The sequence below is a fragment of the Talpa europaea genome (assembly GCF_964194135.1).
Source record: "Talpa europaea genome assembly, chromosome: 4".
Classification (NCBI taxonomy): Eukaryota; Metazoa; Chordata; class Mammalia; order Eulipotyphla; family Talpidae; genus Talpa; species Talpa europaea.
In genome coordinates, this window is record NC_140070.1 from 19,994,592 (window position 1) to 20,008,396 (window position 13,805).

The window sequence follows — 13,805 nt, forward strand, 5'->3', positions numbered from 1 at the left end:
GCAGAGGCAGTGGCTAAATGACTACTAATTAAAAATATAGGAAAGCTTAAGTGACTTCATAAAGATGTCATGGCAACAGAGAGCATTAGTAAATCACCGTAACTCTCCAGATCTAAACGAACAGGCATAGATCTATTCGGTCTTGAATTTTTTCAGGATATGAGTCCCCAGCTCACTGCAAAGGTCAATTTGAACACAATTTTAATTCTTTTCTTCTTTCCCAAATAAAATGATATGTGTTCTTCCTCACGAAGGGAAAAATAAATCCCTTTGTATATATAAATATACTTAGGAATCTTGCTATTTCAACAGCCCTTATTCCATACAGACCCCACACAGGCAAACTTTTCTATTTCTCCAGGCTTTTTTCTTCCTTTTGTCTCCTACCACAGAGAATCAAACCTATCACCTTCTGACTCACCCTCTCTCCCGAAGCTACTTAAAAGCTTGAGGAAATTCATCAAGCATCATTAAGAGCTAAGTTAAAAATGAGTGGGGGAAAAATGCGTTTCATTATAATCAAGTCAGAAAATAGATTTGTCCTTCGTTTTCTATGTAAAGTCAAGCACCTGTGCTATCTTAGCCTAGTTACTAGACCCAGTGACGTGTGTGTTCATCCAACTTGCTTATTTTGATCATGAGGTGAAAATGAATATCACTTAGGCCTTATCTGGATGACTTGTTCCCTTTAACTCATGATCAGCTCTTCAGACAGCTCTTCATCCATGGTTTCTCCCATACTTATGCTTGGTATTTATTTTTAGAAGCAGCTGTTAGTTACTTCTTCATTCCATCCGACATACACATTCCTAGATATGGTTTCTATAACATTGGTGCTCTTTTACTGTGATATAAATAAAAAGCATATTGTGCTAAATTTTAGATCCTCTTTCAGTAAATCTGGAGTGAGGCCTAAAAATTTTCACTCTTGAAAAAGCTGCCAGGTAATATCAACACTGCTGTTTTATTATCACATGGATGTTTAAAATGCTTTATTTGAACTCTTTGTAGGGTCTTTGGGGTTCCAAATATAGGCTCTGAAGTATGTTATACTAGATACTTATGTATTATTTCTGCCAAATAAATATTCAGATTACTACATCAGCAATTATTTGTTGAATATATACTATAAAGTCCCTAGTGAAGTATTTTCCGTCTTAGCTTGGGAGACATTTTCTGAAGCATACCATCTCAAAATCCAAGAGATTCTTAAGTCTGAAAGGCTATCAGTAGCCCACAAAAGACACCAATATTCTTCTTCTTTCCCCTTAACCAAATTATATGGATATAAGACTTATAATTCAGTTCTCTGCAGATGGGGTTCAGTACCAAAAAGACTTTCCAACGTCCTCAGAATATAATCATTTATTCTCTCAAAAAATATTTATTGAGGGCCTCCCTGGTGGCACAAGGGGTTAAACACAGCACTGTGAAGATATCTGCAGCCTCTGCAGCACAAGTTCGATCCCTGGCTGTCTAGAAAGCTACCCACATGGTGCAGCAGACTTCAGTACATCTGCCTGTTCTGCTCCCCACTCTGTCTGTGGTGAATCCTCATACTCCCTGTACCTTTGGCCTACACCCCAGTTCTTGTATGCATAAATAAATTAATCTTTAAAAAATATATTTATTGAGTACATACTGTGTGCCAGTATGTGTTTATTCACAACCACAGAACACAGACAAGCAAAGTTCCTGAAGGTATGGAGCTCTGATGCCAGAGTGATAGCGTGGATGACAAAAACCTAAAATTAAAAATAATTTCAGGTAGTCACAAGTAAATGACCAAAAAAAGCAACATAATAGTATAGAACATGACTGAACGATATTAATCAGAAAGGATGAGTAGAGAAAGTCTTTCTGCGGTAACTCCCTTAGAGTTGAGATGTGAGTAAAGAGAACCCACACATGGGAAGGTCTAAAAGAACAGCACTCAAATAATCTAATTTCCATGATTTATTGTGTAGAATGTGTCCTTCAAGTTGCAATTTGTGTGCAGTATTCTAGGGTCTCCCTGCATGTGTCTGAAAAGGTCACAGTGCAAATACAGTGATTGCTTGGTTATTTCTCTTTTGTCCACACTTTCAGCTTCTTCACAAGAAAACACTGATGTAGTGGGCCTCCCTCGTGGCGCAAGAGGTTAAGCACCACATTATGACGCAATCTGCAGACTCTGCAGCATGAGTTCCATCCTGGCTGGCCGGGGAGCAACCCACATGGCACAGCAGACCTCTCCTCTCTCACCCGCTGCTCCCCTCAGCAATGTATTTCAGTCAGTCTGCCTGTTCTGTTCCCTGCTCTGTCTCTGGTGAATCCTCTCACCCCCCACATCTCTGGCCTGTACCCTAGTTCTTGTATGCATAAATAAATAAATCTTTAAAAAAAGGTGGGGGGAAACACTGATATAGACTGCCTGCCTAAGAACTGACCTGTGGAGGAGAAAGGGCAAAGTGTAGGTGCAGATTTTCAGGATTCAGCACAAACTTTTTTACATGGAACACTTAAATCCATCATGCAATCTTGGAAGGTAGGAAAAATGACCTTTGATGGGCATTTACCAAGCATTTGTTACATAAAAGGGAAATGTGTTTTTTTTTTTAAGAAGAGAATGAAATGTGGGTGTATAGTAATGAATATCCTGTCATGAAAAACTTACAAAAACGCTATAAGGCAGGGCCTCCCCCGTAGCACGGTGGGTTGAGCACATCACTACAAAGCTGTCTGCAGCCTCTGCAGCACGGGTTTGATTCCCAACCAGACAGGAAGACACCCTCATGGCACGGCAGACCCCTCCCGTCTCGCCTGCTGCTCCCCTCAGCAGTGCTTTTGGTCCGTCTGCCTGTTCTGTTCCCCACTCTGTCTCTGGTGAATTCTCTCACCCTCCTGCGCCTCTGGCCTGTACCCCAGTTCTTGCATAAATAAATAAATCTTAAAAAAAATAAACCTACAAGGCAAAATGGGGAAAGTGAGAAACTTGAAGCACAAAAAGATAGGAATAATCCCTTTGAAGAAAGGGTGATTAATTTCTGCTAGGAGAATCTGCATATGTTCCAGTAAAAGTATTGACATAAACCTTGAAATATGAAACTTGAGACCCCATGCCAATGGCCAGTATCGAAGGTTATGGAACTAGAGGCCAGTCAAGGAATAAGTGGAGAGAAGAAAAGACACCCAAGGAATGAACCAGCTGAATGATGATGTTAATGACCTTGAAGACGAGAAGGCACATAAATGGAACTCCAGCCATGTCAAAGGATGTACAGGCCCAGCAAGATGAGCACTGAAGATTGATCTTTGGATTTAGCAAATGTAATTGATGATTTCAAAATGAGCTATTTCCATGGAGAGTAGAAAGGAACAATTTATTGCAGTAAATTCAAGAGAAAAATGCAAGAAGATTAGAAAATGGGCACTATGGATCAGTGCTTCTCAAACTGTAATGTCACTGTGAATCTTGGAGATCCTGCTAAAAAGCAGTTTCTGACTTAATAGGTTCAGAGTGAGACCTTAGAGTCTGTGTTTCTAAAATGCTCCTAGGTGATGTTGTATTTCTAAAATGCTTTAAGCTGATGGATCATAATTTAAGTAGCAAGAGAGAAAAAGCCTTCAGGAATTTTCTATAAAGGGGGGCAATGAAATGGGATAGGTAAGCAAAGTAACTGGAGGGGATGTGAGATCAAAGCATTATTTTTAGGATTCTCATTATCACAGCAAGTGTGCCTGAATGCCAATAGGAATGCTCAGAGTTGAGAGGGGGGTGAAATTCTGTGATGGAAGAGTGAGGGCATAACTGTCTGAACAGAGTCCTCGAGTAGTCAAAAGAAAATGACATCCTGTGATAAGTGATGGGGAAGCCCTGAAGGAAGCAGGGAGTTCACCCATATAACCACAGGGGATGCAAAGCTCCTGGGTATAAATATAGAGTTATTCAAGGGTGAAGTGAGAGGAGCTTCTCTTTCGATTGCTATTTATGAAGTCAATAAGTTACTTAGCTGATAAGGCCGAGAGATGTTAAAGGCTTGAGGAAAGAGGAGGCAATGTGAAATAGCTGTGAGACAACAGGAAGGAAATATTAACAGTTGAAGATAGAGGTTTTTTTTTTTTAATATTTATTTATTTATTTACTTACTTATGTATGTATGTATGTATGTATTTCAGTCAGTCTGCCTGTTCTGTCTCTGGTGAATCCTCTCACCAGAGGGCGTACAGGCCAGATGCACGGGAGGGTGAGAGCATTCACCAGAGACAGAGTGGGGAGCAGAACAGGCAGATCTACTGATATACACTGCTGAGCGGAGCAGCGGGTGAGACAGGAGAGGTCTGCTGCACCATGTGGGTAGCTCCCTGGCTGGCCAGAGGATCAAACTAGTGTTGCAGAGGCTGTGGACAGCTTCAGAGTGTTGGGCCCTTGCACCACCAGGGAGGCCCGAAGATAAAGAATTTTTAAGTCAGAGAAACTTCTGTCCACAGAACGTATAACACCAAGATTGAGTCCTAATGTAAGCTACGGAAAGTGAGTAATTATTATGTGTCAATGTAGATTCACTAATTGAGATGGATGATGAAGGTCATGGGGAGGCTGTGCATAACTGGAGGCAAGGGATATATGGGAAATCTCTGTATTGTCACTCAATTTTGCTATGAATCTAAAACTGCTCTAAAAACTACATTTCAGGGGCCTCCCTGGTGGCAAAAGGGTTAAGTGTCAGCATTATGAAGTTATCCACAGCCACTTCAGCACAAGTTCGATCCCCGACCAGGGAGGTGACCAACATGGCACAGCAGACCTCTCCTGCCTCACCCACTGCTCCCCTCAGCAGTGTACTTCAGTTGATATTCCTGTTCTGCTCCCCACTCCATCTCTGGTGACTCTTCTCACCCGCAACACCTCTGGCCTGCACCCCAGCTCTTGTATGCATAAATAAATAAATAATAGGGAAAAACTATATTTCATTATATTAACAAATATGAAAAGAAATAGATTGACAGGGCAGTTGTTCTCAACCCTATGAGAACCAATGACCCTTTAATAACATACATATTAATAATACCTTTGCTACCATCATAAAAATAAGTTAATTTAACCTACCTCCACATACATATTTTAAACCAGTATAACTACCTAATCACAATATTAAAAAAATGAATTCATAATAAAACAATATGCATTTCCATTTGTAAATGCACAAATTATGTTAGGGAATTACAAACATCTGCACAGAAATATTTAATGTCCTCTAGAGGGCGGTACTAGACTTGGTGAAAATCATTACACATCAGTGACTGATTTCATGAATGAGCCATCAGCACAGTTGTGCATTTTGTTCAGCTGCTTGGATGCAAGCTCAGGGAAGGCAGACTTGCATTTAGCTGGGGTGTCAAATTTCCTGAGAGATTACATGTACTGAGACTGGATTAAGGACGTTTAAGTTCCAGGTCCACACTCCCATTCTGCAATTCCATAATCCAAAATGATCTTGGAAAAGGAAAGCATTTTTTTTTAATACAAGGTTGTTCAAAACCCAGTTGGCAGTAAAATTCCACCCCAATATACACAAAGCTACTTAAATTATTGGTCCTTTTTATATAGAAATAATCACCAATTTCACTGTAAGTGATATTACAGAATGTGGTATCAGAACTGGACTAACTAAGTTTTTTTTAAAAATCTAAATTTGGAAACACATCAGACCTCAGAGGTTTGGGATGAAGGATTATGAGCTGTATACATAGTGAATAAAATAATGGGTCATGTAATCTAAGGTGGACCAGATAAGAAGTGAGCAAATTCGTCAGCCCTGTTTGGATAAAATTGAATAATTCAGGGATCAGCAAAATTTTTCTGTAAAAGGTCAGATAATTTTTAGGTTTTGTGTCCCAGTGACTCAGCACCGCCATTCTAATTAATGGAAAAAGCGGCTGTATCCAATGGGCAATGAATGGGCCTGTTTTTCGTTCCAATCGTGTTTTATTTGCACTTACTAAACTTTTCTTTTTTTTTTAAAGATTTATTTATTTATTTATACAAGCACTGGGTACAGTCAGAAGTGCGAGAGGGTGAGAGAATTCACCAGAGCCAGAGCGGGGAACAGAACAGGCAGACCGATGAAATACACTGCTGAGGGGAGCAGCGGGCGTGGCAGGAGAGGTCTGCGCGCCATGTGGGACCCTCCTCCGGTGGCCGGGTATAGAACCAGCACTGCAGACGCTGCAGGTAGCTTCTCAGCCCAGCGCTCAACCGCTGTGCCACCAGGGGAGGCCTACTAAACATTTTATTTCATACTGTAACAGGGTGGTCCCCAGGAAAAGTGGAGGTTCCAGATTCCCTGCCCCACCCATGGGAGGGTGGAGCTTAGCAGGGAGAATAAGCTGGAGAGGAGACTAGAATGGGAAAGAAGCAGGACAGAGACAGAGAGCTAAAAATGAGACTGGGAGGAGACACGTGAAGAGGAGAGACATGTGAAGAAAGTGTCTTTGCTTCTTGGTCCTGCACTGGTTGGAACAGATGTGGGTGAGAGACCCGTGGGGAGGTTAATGATGGCAGCTTTTATCTTTTTCTTTTTTTTAAAGATTTATTTTATTTATTTATACAAACAAGAGCAAGGATGTAGGGCAGAAGTGTGGTGGGTATTCACCAGAGACAGAGTGGGGAGCAGAACTTGTGGGTCCACTGAAATACACTGCTGAGGGGCGCAGCGGGCAAGACAGGAGAGGTCTGCCATACCATGTGGGTAGCTCCCTGGTGGGGGATAGAACTCTTGCTGTAGTGGCTGCCGATAGCTTCATAGTGCTGAGACTTAACCTCTTGGGCCACCAGGAAGGCCCCGTTTCTTCTTATTATTATTGAAATAACATTGAGTATAGCATTAGATAGCTGCCTCTCTTCTCTATTTACCATGTACCCTCTACTGGGACTGGGGTGGCCAATACGCTTTAAGTAGAAAATGTCATGAAGAAAATAAACCATGGCAATGTGATAGAGTATGAGGAAATTTATATACATAGGCCCCTACCTATCACTGGAGATGAGAACAGAAGAAAGCAAAGAATCAGGTGTGTTATAATCTGGGACAGAGAATTCCAGAGAGAAGAACGAAAAATGCAAAAATTCTGGTATAGGGCCTCCCAGGTGGCACAAGGGTTAAGTCTCAGCACTATCAAGCTATGGTGGAATAAAAATTAAAAGGGGGGATTATAACAGGGTGGTCCCCAGGAAAGGGGGCGGTTCCCTGCCCCACCCAAGGGAGGGTGGAGCTGAGCAGGAGGAAGAGAAGCAGCAGAAGAGACTGAGGAAGGAAGCAAGATGGAGCCAGAAGGAGACCTGGAGGAGGCACATGGAGCCTAGAGACACGTGAAGAAACTGCGCTTGTTTTTTGGTCGTGGACTGGGTGACACAGATGTGGGTGAGACTCGTGGGAGGTGACCATGGCAGCTTTTATCTTGGTGTTGATTTTGCTCTTTTCCTTCTGGGCTTGTCTGGTAGTTTCTGACCCTTTTCTGTGGGTCCCCACTGGAAGATGCTTTAGACTTGTGGCAGGCTTTGGGGCCTTGCTCTGCGCCATTCCCATATGGATGGACTTTTACCCACGAGGGGACGGGTAACTTTGGGTGCTTCATTTAGAAACTAGACTCTTTGCCTTACCTGTATTGTTTCCTAGTTTTATTAAAGTTCCTTCCCATTAAAGTCTCCTATGTTTTGTGTTGATGCGGCGGATGGCAGAACCCATTTAGAACAGGCAGGTTTGCGGGGTTTTGGGCTGCCCCTCTCCCTGTCCTATAACACAGCCACTGCAGCATGAGTTCCATCCCTGGCTAGCGCTGACCCACGTGGTGCAGCAGACCTCTCCTGTGTCACCCACTGAACCCTACAGGAGTGTATTTCAGTCAATTCGCCTGTTATGCTCCTCACTCTTCCTTTGGTGAATACTCTCATCCTCACCTCTGGCCAACACCCCACTCCTTGTATGCATAAATAAATAAAAATAAATCTTTAAAAACAAAATTCTGGTATGGAGGGGAAACACAAGGAGGACATTTTGGCTTAAGAGGAAAAGAAGTGCAGTTGAGGCAGCAGGAGGAGTTGAGCCCGGATCCCATGGTGCCTTCTAAGATAGGAGGAATTTGGAGTTTTTCTGTGAGAGATGTTAAGTGTTAAAAAACATAATTCACAAATTTAGAGGTCTAATTAGTTTAATTAAAGCATTCCTGAAGAGGGCAGCATCCCGAGTAAGTGTTGCAAGGTTTATACAAAATGGATTTATAGCCGTAAAGAGGGTGCGACGTTATTGACAAAAGAAAAATTCTTTCCCAGGTAAAACCATCTTCCCTCAGGGGCAGGCAGGATGGTTTTATCAAAATGACTTCACTGTGCTAATCTGTAAACTCCCCATTGATTGTTTAGGATTACACATTTGGGAGAGGTTGAAAATGCAGTGAGATTAGAGATTAAGTCTGGTGCAGGGCTGAACTATTCCATTTTGGGTCTGTATTTTTTTGGTAACAATCGCAAATTGTAATGGAGAACTTGGAACTGTACTATTTATATAAAGCACATCCTCTATAGCAGCCTGCTTTAAAGTATATATTTGGGATTTTTTAGCTCAAAATGAAAAGATAAAATATTTAAATCCCAAATCAAAGATTGTTTATTTACACATTTAATCTATTTCTAACCACATACATAATCAAATTATTTATAGTCTCATTTTTAAAGCTTTTTTGACCATGAAAAAATGCTGGTCATGCCTCCCTAGTTGGTTTCAATATGAATTTAGATTAAAATTTTTTTTAATGATTATTTAAGACTGTGTACTTTTTAATATTTTTCCTTACCAAAATAAGGCAGAACCAGTATTACTTACATACTAACAATATTCATCATTTTTTGCCACCACCTCAAAAATAATATAAACAGTAACCAACTTATTCTATAATTTCCCAATTTTGGAGACTTTTTTTTAAAGATTTATTTATTTATACAAGAGCTGGGGTACAGGCCAGAGGCATGGGAGGGTGAGAGGATTCACCAGAGACAGTGGGGACAGAACAGGCAGACAGACCAAAAGCACTGCTGAGGGGAGCAGTGGGAGAGATAGGAGAGGTCTGCTGCACCATGTGGGTATCTTCCTGGCTGGCTGGGAATTGAACCTGCACTGCAGAGGCTGCGGACAGCTTCACAGCACTGCTCTCAACCCGCTGCGCCACTGGGGAAGCCCTATTTTGGGGACTTTTTAAAACCTGGGGGATCCGTGGTAGCACACTCTTTTTTTTCCTGTACTCAACGACATCTTATTGGCTTTCCACTTGCTACATTATAAAGACCTCTATAGGGAATTCTAATGACTGATTATGTAATGTAGAATATATTCCTAAAAACCAGGGTAATTCAATCTAGGGCAAGATGGCATTGAGTTACCAAAAGAAGGTTTTCTCTGGTGATTGTTGAATCAGTGCGTAGGGGGTGAGTTTATGGGAGGAATGATGATGGCAGGATAGTCTAAGGCATAATTACATTTTCTGGGCAACAACTGGGATTTGATCATGTCTGTGCATTAACTGTGTCTTAAAAGCAAAATGCCATCTAGACTGAATCTTGGAACAGAAGAAAAGGGGGCTAAGTGGAAAAACTAATGAAATCTGTAGTTTGTTTAATAGTAGTACACAAATGTTGATTTTCTAATTTTGCAAAATGTTCCCTGGTTATTTTAGAGGTTAAGATTAGGGTAAAGAGATATATGAAAAATTTTATCGTTTTTGAACTCTTCCATCGAAAGTATGTCAAAACAACAAGATTTAAAAAAAGACCATACCACCTAAGGTTGACTCAAATATTTTTATGGGAAAATACAAAACATGATATAAAATAATTTTAAGCTCTAAAAATTTTCTCCAGGTGAGCCCAATTTTAATAGGTCCTTTAGTAAGAAGGGAGATTATGTCCACATAACCTTTTTTCCTCCATTCTTTAGAGGAAAAAAATTAATCCTTTTAAACTGCCCCCCCCCCCCCAAATAACATTTGTGGATCATCATCAAAATCCAGGAAGAATCTGAGGTCTGAAAAAGAACTTTGAGGCCCTGTCCTGTCCTTAAGCCCACTGCTTCGGTCTCACAGAGAAAATGAAACATGACAATATTACATGGTTATGGGGGTTAAGACGTAGCCTATGAAGCTACACGCAGCCACTGCAGCACGAGTTCAATTTCCGGCCAGGAAGCTGCCCACAGGGTGCAGCAGATGTCTCCTGACCCACCCGCTACTCCCCTCACCAGTGTATTTCAGTCAATCTGCCTGTTCTGTTCCCCGCTCCTTCTCTGGTGAACCCTCTCACCCCCTCATACACCTCTGGCCTGTACTCCAGTTCTTGTATGCATAAATAAATAAATCTTTTAAAAAATATTACGTGGTTATAGCTTTCATCTAAAGAGCATACAGACTGTTGATGCTATATGACAATATGATAATAAGTCTCATTCTTCTTAATTTGAAATATCAAACAGCTACCATTTAGGTTTCTTTAAATGCAGAGTCAAAATGTGCCTTCGTATGTCCTCTTAAAGATCATACCATACCGGGCCTCCCTAGTGGCACAAGGGTTTGAAATGCAACCTATGAAGCTATCCGCAGCTACTGAAGCACAAGTTGGATCCCAGGCAGGGAGCTGCCCACATGGCGCAGCAGACTCTTCTGACTCGCCTGCTGCTCCCCTCAGCAGTGTAGTTCAGTCAGTCCTCCTGTTCTGTTCCCCACTCTATCTCTGGTGAATCCTCTCACCTTCCACACCTCTAGCCTGTACCCCAGTTCTTGTATGCATAAATAAATAAATCTTAAAAAAAATCATACAGTACCATGATATCAAATTCCAAGGAGAAACATATATTACTTTTTTTAAAAAGTTTTATTTTTATTTTATCTATGCATACAAGAACTGGGTGTAAACCAGAGGTGCAGGGGGTGAGAGCATTCACCAGAGACAGAGTAGGAAGCAGAACAGGTGCATCTACTGAAATACACTGCTGAGGGGAGCAGTGGGAGAGACAGGAGAGGTCTGCTGTGCCATGTGGGTCAGCTCCCTAGCAGGGGATCCAACACATGTCATAGTGGCTGGCAATAGCTTGATAGTGCTGAGGCTTTAACTCCTGCACCACCAGAGAGGCCAGAGAAACATATTATTAACTGGCTTTTTTTTTTTTTTTGGTAAGGAAACTCTAAAAATGCATTTTAAAAGCTATTTAAGCAGTTGACTGAATTGGGAAAAATTAACTTTGCCTTTGAACCTGTATCATAATAGCAAAACTTGGCATCTAAACTCTGCCCCATAAACTAACACCTGTGTGGCTTTGAATAAGACATTTGTCATTACTGACTTTTCATTTCTTATTTGTAAATGGCTAATAACAATTCACAGTTTGCTATCAAAATCAAATAAATATGTTCAAAGGCATTATAAATTACTTGAAATTATAATGCAGGAGACTTTTTTATGAAAAATATAGCCACAGAGTTTGCAAAATAACATAAAATAGTAATAAAATGCTGTATCTCAAAGAATTAAAAACACTGGAGTTCTGATCTGAATTTAACTACTTAGCAGAATATAAACTTTGTGCCTTCAAGTTATAATTTTAACATGCAAATAAAATGGCAATAATAGTAATAATCATCATTTTGCAAATTTGATTTTAAGATAAAATGAAACAAAGCATAGAAATCATTCAATTAATATTAGCTAAAGCAAATGCAGTGATGCATCATTTAACCATGTAGATAAATTCTGAGAAATTCATTGTTAGGTGCTATCACCTGTGTGAATGTGACAGCGTGTAATTCACAAACTCTGTCTGGCCTGAAATACCCAGGCTGTACTGTAGAGTCTATTTATTGGGACCACCGTCCTGTATGCTGCCGATCCTTGACTGAAAAGTTGTTAAGCAATCATGACTGGAGCACCAATAAGGAAGCAATGCTTTACAAGTTAAAGGTTAATGAGCATTTACAGGGGGAACCTGCTTTGCTATAATTTTCATGGGGGATGAAGATCTAGCTTCTCACCATGACCTAAGGAAGTGGCACTGCACATATCCATTCTCTTGGTCATTCCCTCCTTTCATGGCTATGTATGGCTAGTCTAGGAAATTCAGTCCTCAGGGCTCCCCAGATCTCAGCAGCAATAGGGGTATCTTCCCAGAACTTTTGGATCTGGTCACTGTTCCCATTATGGGTTCTCATAAGCACCAAATACCTACCCTTCATTGTGCTAATAATTACTGCATTTTGACATTTAAAAAGCATGATTATTTAGTTTTCTGTCTTTATTTAATTTTCTCATATTTTATTCACCATGGGTTTTGCCTTATATTTTTTAAGCAATGCATTTAAATATTTGCATCTTAATTATTAAACTTTTGACACCCCTTAAATTTTGCTGCAAGAAACTATCAAGTTGCTTACCTCACCAGAGTTCTGGTTCTGCAACTTTAACCTGGAAACTCCTGAAGGCCATGGATATATATCCCCAGGGCTTAGAACAGTGATGGGACTTAAGGGAGAAACTCAGAAATGTTTAGGGTGAAGTAATGCAGATTTGTAACTTCCGCATTCTAATTTTTTTAAGGAAAATAATGCTTTGTAACAGAAATAAATTGCAGAAATAAAATTAGAGGGCCTACCTGATGGTGCAGGAATTAAAGTCTCAGTGCTATCAAGCTATTGCCAGCCACTGCAACATGAGTTTGATCCCAGGCCAGGGAGGTGACCCACATGGCACAGCAGACCTCTCCTTAGCAGTATACTGCTAAGGGAAAATTCATAATCCTCCTTTCAGGAGGCCCCTGAAGTACTATTTCTTACCTCTCACCCGCTGCTCCCCTTAGCAGTATATTTCAGTAGATCTGCCTGCTCTGCTCCCCACTCTGTCTCTGATGAATCCTCGCACCCCCACCCCGCACCTCTGGCCTAGACCCCTGTACTTGTATACATCAATAAATAGAATAAATCTTAACTGGTATAACTGGGTCCCTAGTTCATTTTGAAGAAATGCAATTTCCCTTGCACTGGGCCCATACAATAGATGAGTTCCTTCCTTTTGTTTTACTTCTTCAGTGCCAAGGAAAGGAAAGCAAAAACAAAATAGGAACAAAAATAATTTATGTAAGAAGTGGACAGTGAAATGTAAATTTAGATTTTCTAAATATGTTGTTTCCAGACAGAACTACCTTAACTCATACTGAGTGACCAGACTGAATCAGCTCTGAGGGAGAGGATTATGAATTAATCTTAGCTGATTGTATGCACTGACTCAAAGGTTAAGGGAGTAATATCAAGAGGGAGTGATCTGGAGAAAAGAGGAAAGCATTTGATAAAAGAATCTTCAGCTTGCTATGTGTGAATGATGTCTTTCATACATATACTTTATATATAAATATATAGAGAGTATATAGATCCATATTTATATATTTCATTTTATAATTCCTCATACATACACAGAGAGAGAAAGAGATAAAAGAGAAAGAGATAGAGAGAGAAAGAGCCAGTGAAGGAAGAGAGACTTACAAGACATTGCCATTTAAAGGCTTGGAAAGAACGTTCTACACAGAATTCTTTGACTCTCTGAAGTACTATTTCTTTTCTTTTCTTTTTTTTTTTAAGATTTATTTACTCATGCATACAAGATCTGGGGTACAGGCCAGAGGTGCAAGGGGATGAGGATTCACCAGAGACATATGGGGAACAGAACAGGCAGACTGACTAGAAATACACTGCTGAGGGGAGCAGCGGGAGAGACAGGAGAGGTCTGCTACGCCATG